The sequence below is a fragment of the Cucumis melo genome, unplaced genomic scaffold, assembly GCF_025177605.1.
Source record: "Cucumis melo cultivar AY unplaced genomic scaffold, USDA_Cmelo_AY_1.0 utg001711l, whole genome shotgun sequence".
Lineage (NCBI taxonomy): Eukaryota > Viridiplantae > Streptophyta > Magnoliopsida > Cucurbitales > Cucurbitaceae > Cucumis > Cucumis melo.
In genome coordinates this window covers 22501-28393 of record NW_026124740.1, presented here as the reverse complement: position 1 = coordinate 28393, position 5893 = coordinate 22501, and the positions used below count along the sequence as shown (strand labels likewise).

Genomic DNA, 5893 nt, shown 5'->3' with positions numbered 1-5893 from the left:
AGAATTTCTCTTAGATTCGAACCCATAGCTGATGATAGAACTAGAATAGATATTTTCTGTTTCCTACTCACACGAGCCCATATCCTTGCTTTTCGATCAATCTCTAATTCTAATCTTCCTCCCCAATCAGATATTATGGTGCCGGTATAGACCGAAATTCCGTTATGGTCCAATTCCTGACCGGTAATAGATACCGGGGCTTTGCAATATTTGGACTGATGACAATTCTGTATAGTCCATTACTATAGAAGTTCCCAGGGAATTCATTAGAGGAATGTTTCCAATCAAAATTGTTTGTTCTTGCATATCCCTACGGGTTTTCCAAATTAATCCCTGCGGATACGTATAATTCAGAAGAATATGTGAGTGATTCATATACAGCATCTCTTTCTTTTATCAATGGTTCTACCAATTTATATGTTTCCACAAATAATTGAAATTCAATTTCTTGATCTGTATCTTCAATTTTTGGAAACTTAGAAAGTTCTTCTGTTAAGCCATGATCAATGAACCTACAAAACCCTTCAAATTGTATCTGATTAAACGCAGGTATTGTAGACATTCTCTCATTTCCACCCCCAAGCATTTTATTTATTTCCCATTTATAAAAAAAATCCCATTATTTGCTTAAAATGGATCGATCTAGCAATGATGGAATTTATATTATGTTTACTGAATCACATGAAATTTTACCTAACTTCATAGGTGTAATAGATGTAATGCATGAAATACATATGAACGTAGGAATAAAGAGACTTTGATACTCAAATTAAATTGGAATTTGCAACAACTACAATGAATTGGTAAATTCTATTTAGAATTATGGAGTTTTGTATAAAATATCTATATCAAAAACAAAAGTGAGTCAATTTTCTACCATTATTATGATATTCCAATCGGATTGGGTACTATAAATAGATTCGGGATTTGATCTGAAGAAACAATATAGAATTTTTTTTATTTAACAACATGGAACTTTTTCGTAGATTTCACTGTTAAAAAAAATTCGCATAGAAGAGAGATATTTTACCTATACCTATATTTTTTTTTAGTAGAATTCGTAGAATGCGATTGAAGTATGTATAAGGACTTGTATTTATTAATAAACATGTGCAGATATATATATATAGTTAGTTATATATATCGCCTCCTTTATTACAGTTCTATGGGGAACATCACATGTCGTACTCTATCAAAAATTTATATTTTCTATTTAATGATAATGAAAAAAAAAATTCTAAAAACAGAATTCCGAACATTTCCTATAAACATCTTATATATATATAAGATATTAGATTTAGATAATAGTAATCGTTTATGTTCTGGGGTTTACATATACTCATAATCGCTATTAAAATTGTCATTAATAAGGATTTTTTTATGGTTATGGAAACGAATCAATACGGATGGATTAGTAATGATTAGTTATCTATCAATTTTTATTTATTTAGGTAAGGTATCCATTTTTGGATTGTTTTCTTATATCATTAGGGAAACCGAATTTGCAATTTCAATCCAAGAATCATTTATGAATTCACAGTCAATAGTTAAAGTTAACGGTTCCCATTTGTCCTGATTTTTTGCTTTTGTGAATGAAAATCCACATTTTTTTTTCAATAGAAAAAGCAAAGTTTTTGCGGTTTTTCGTTTTAGATATTGTGTGTTGTAAGATACTATCTATCTAAGAGATAGAGCCAATCCAATATTTTGGTATCGTTTTGGCGGCATGGCCGAGCGGTAAGGCGGGGGGACTGCAAATCCCTTTTTTCCCCAGTTCAAATCCGGGTGTCGCCTCAGCAACAAACAAAAGAATCAAAATACCCTCTTCTGTTTTGCTGATATAAACTTTATCATTTTTTTTAGAAGAAAAGCATCTTTAGATTTGCTTGATTCTAAGCATCGTTGGGGTTCTCTAAAATGTTATAAATCCTTGCGTATAGGTTTCGTTTCCAGAATTTAGTAGAGTAATGAAAAATAATCGTTAAATCTTGAGATGATAGCCCTTCGACTACTAATGTAGTGTCTACTCATTGGGTCTTGAATTAGGGAATATAATTTCATTTTTCCTTACGGAAAGGAGGAAGATACTTGATATACGGACTCATGAAAGTATCTGAGTACTCGAGCATTCAATCAATATTATATTGAATGAATAATTGGCTTTTTTTTTATTTTAATCTTAAAAAAAGAACTTATTTCTTTTCGATAAGCTCTAACCACGCATGTAATAGGCCATCCCATCTTCCGATTGTCTCTATGAAACAATCGGGGGGGACAGTAAAGATTAGATCAAATGAGAAAGGAATAATAGTAGGGTTATGTGATAGATACTATCTTGATTCTCTATTTTGAGACTTTTTACTTAATGTAATGAAATGCAGGACAACAAAAGAAAGACTAGGTCTTATTATTCCTACATGTTACTAACATTCTTTTGATACTTCCAAGAGTTTTTCTGCCTCTTTTATTTATTTGTACTGAATTTTTTCGATTATACTAGAAATCATATAATAACTTGGGATAATTCGATTTTTTGTATTGTTTCATCAATGGTGTTGTGCCCGAATCTCTTTTTGACTATGCGCTAGTGATTCCACTATTATTAGTGAATAATAATTATTAGTGAGCAATAATGGAATAATTCTTTTATATTCATAGAGATAGGGGACATAATTCACATGGATATGGTAAGTCTCGCTTGGGCTGCTTTAATGGTAGTCTTTACATTTTCTCTTTCCCTCGTAGTATGGGGAAGAAGTGGACTCTAGAAGTACTACTAATTGAAAAATAAAACTGTATTGTTTTTGGTTTATTTTATAGATCGTTCTGCAAAACTTTTTTTCTTTTATTTTGAAAAGTAAAAAAAAAAAGAGTTCGGATTATAAGTTTTTAAGTGGATCCATACTTTCAACACGAAAGAACATAGACATAGTGGTTGTCCAATGAGATACTACGCATAATAATATACTACCTCATAAATAAGATAGTACCTCGGGGTAGCCACCCACATATTACGTGCTTACCACTTCTTTTATTTATTATTATTAGTATTTTAGTTATTTTCAAAATAGGATTTTTTCTTGTTTTAGGGAACTCATTTCATATCATGCTTCAAACGTTAAATAAAAATGGGGTTTGCTAATTCTTTTCGAAATCCGAAGATAAAAAGTTCCCATGGAACCGAACTCCTGGATCATCTGTCAACTGCTCAATCAATTACTTCTTTCGAATGCTAAAAAAAAATTAGTGGCCTTTCGATTATTTGATTTCAGATTCATTCTAATCAACATGAATTATGAAGCAAAGAAAATAGAATTGGGCCACTATGTATATTAGATTAATATTACATATATGTAATTGATATGATATCTATATATAAATAGAAAGATATATATTGTATATTCATCTATATTCAAATTGATCGATATTCAACCTCTATTTTTATAGAGTACAATTTTATATTTATACACTTCAATAACAATAATAGATAGTATGGTAGAAGGATTCATATATTTCTTTCTACCATACTATCGGATCTTATCGAATACTTCTCTCGTAGAATACTGATAATTCTAGTCCGCCAATTTCATTTAAGACGCGAAATTTTAATGCTTTTCATTTTTCTTATCTTCAATCATTGATAAGAACTAAAACGTCAAGGTTAATTCAAATTAATCACTTTGACTGATTGTTTTTACGTATATTATAAGTAAAAAAGGCGGTCGGAACTAGAATGAACAGTGCAGTAGCAATAAATGCGAGAATATTTACTTCCATAATATCATCGTTTCATTTTTTATTCGCAATAACTCGGGATTTAATCCCATAGAGATGATAAATGTTTCGCTTGTAAATTCAAGGGGATGCGTTGCATCTCGATGATATCGAATCGTATTAAAATATCATGAATAACAATATCGGAGCTATCAAATCGATTCATCGTCGAGAATTGAATAGTATAACATAGGAAGATCTTTTATCCATACCGAATTTAAACAAAATGGGATTCCTGATGCAATCAAGAATTTCGTTACTTTTTTTTATTTATAATTTTTTGCATTCTTTCTTTTCTATAATCTACTGCCCTCTTATTCAATGCAATCATCTGATGAAGTCTCATCAGACTACCTTTACCCTTACATTGTTTATAAACAAACTCAAGCAAAGAATAGCAGCGAAATTCAAAAAAGGAAAAGGAGGTAGGTTCGAACTAAACTCCTTCCTTTTTTTGTACTTATAAAATCTTCTTAAAAAAAAGAAATAAAAACGAAACTTAAAACTTTCAAAAATTCTTAATTACCTCACTAAGAGAGATAGATGGGATCCTTGTTTGTATTAATATCCTCTTTCCTTGAATTAGTAGTGGGACGTATATATCAAAAGTTAAGTGTTAAATTTTAATAAGATAGATTATTTCAAATTCAAATTAGTAATTGAATTTACTAATTGAGGTTACAAAAAATCGGAGCCAGAACGGATATATTTTGCTTTCAGACGAAAAATTAGATCAAAGTTTACTATGTAAACTTTATTTTGTATCGTCCAAATTCCCTTTATGTATGTGCTTTCCGGAAACGTATAGTACTCTATTTCATTAGAAAAATCGGGCGTAATCAACTAGACCCAGTACGCCTTCGAATCCTGAATATGATGCTACCAATAATTGTGGTAATTCACATATGGCACATATGTCTTTCTCCCATCAATTAGTACTCGTTGAAGAAATCAAAATTCCCATATTTTTTTGTTGAAAAATGTGGAAAAAAAATAAGAGAGATCCCGTTTGGAATAAAATTCAGTTATGTTATTTGTTCTCTCTTTCACAGGAAAGGAAGAGATTAATTGATGTATTTTTTTTTTTATTGGATTTGGATCCATCGGGGACTGACGGGACTCGAACCCCGCAGCTTCCGCCTTGACAGGGCGGTGCTCTGACCAATTGAACTACAATCCCAGGGAAATAAAGTGTACAACATATGTTGTTGATTTAATTTCCTTCAAACCTTTCTATGTAGATTTTTGATTCGAATTGTCATATTCTACCAGACAGAGACGCGAGTAATAAAGTAATAGATTGATATGCGCGGAGACATGGACTTTAGTGTGAGAAGCATGGATTAATATTTATTTTTTCGTTATTGTAAAATTGATTGATTATCAATCTGTCAATGAATAAAAAAAGAGTTTTTTTTTTTATTCTTTCATATCAAGTCAAGTATTTCTGTAGAAGGACAAATAGGTTATATCATTTTATGGTGGATACGCGATATATTGGGCCGAGCTGGATTTGAACCAGCGTAGACATATTGCCAACGAATTTACAGTCCGTCCCCATTAACCGCTCGGGCATCGACCCGGGAAGAATCAATTCCAAGCTTGTTGATAATCCATGATCAACTTCCTTTCGTAGTACCCTACCCCCAGGGGAAGTCGAATCCCCGCTGCCTCCTTGAAAGAGAGATGTCCTGGACCACTAGACGATGGGGGCATACTTGCCCGACTGCCATCATACTATGATCATAGTATGAATAGTTTTTTGAAATTGTCAATATAAAATAAATATAATGGACTAATATGATGCAATTCGACGTATTTTTCTTTCTTTCATTATTCCATCGAAATTTTTTTATTTGTGATTTCTATTTATGAATCGTTCATTCTAATCACCATTCCCCATATAATTCTATATAGAAATTATTTTATTTTAAATTGCATTTTTTTTTTATTTATTTCATTTAAATAATATACATAAATTTGCAAATTGGAATATATAGTTATATTACTTATATTATAGAATATCAAATGAAAATAGTGATTAGTAGTGATTAGAGGAAACCTCTAAAATAAACAAAAATAATAAATATTAGAAAAAAAAATATTCTTTTTTTATTTT

At 30.8% G+C, this 5893-nt stretch overlaps 1 non-coding gene across 1 annotated transcript; it reads right to left on the bottom strand.

Moving 5' to 3' along the window:
- Positions 1 to 5272: 5272 nt before the first annotated feature.
- On the bottom strand, positions 5273 to 5356 carry TRNAY-GUA (transfer RNA tyrosine (anticodon GUA)). Its single transcript has one exon. It is a non-coding gene; the product is annotated as a tRNA-Tyr (tRNA).
- Between the last annotated feature and the right edge of the window lie 537 nt (positions 5357 to 5893).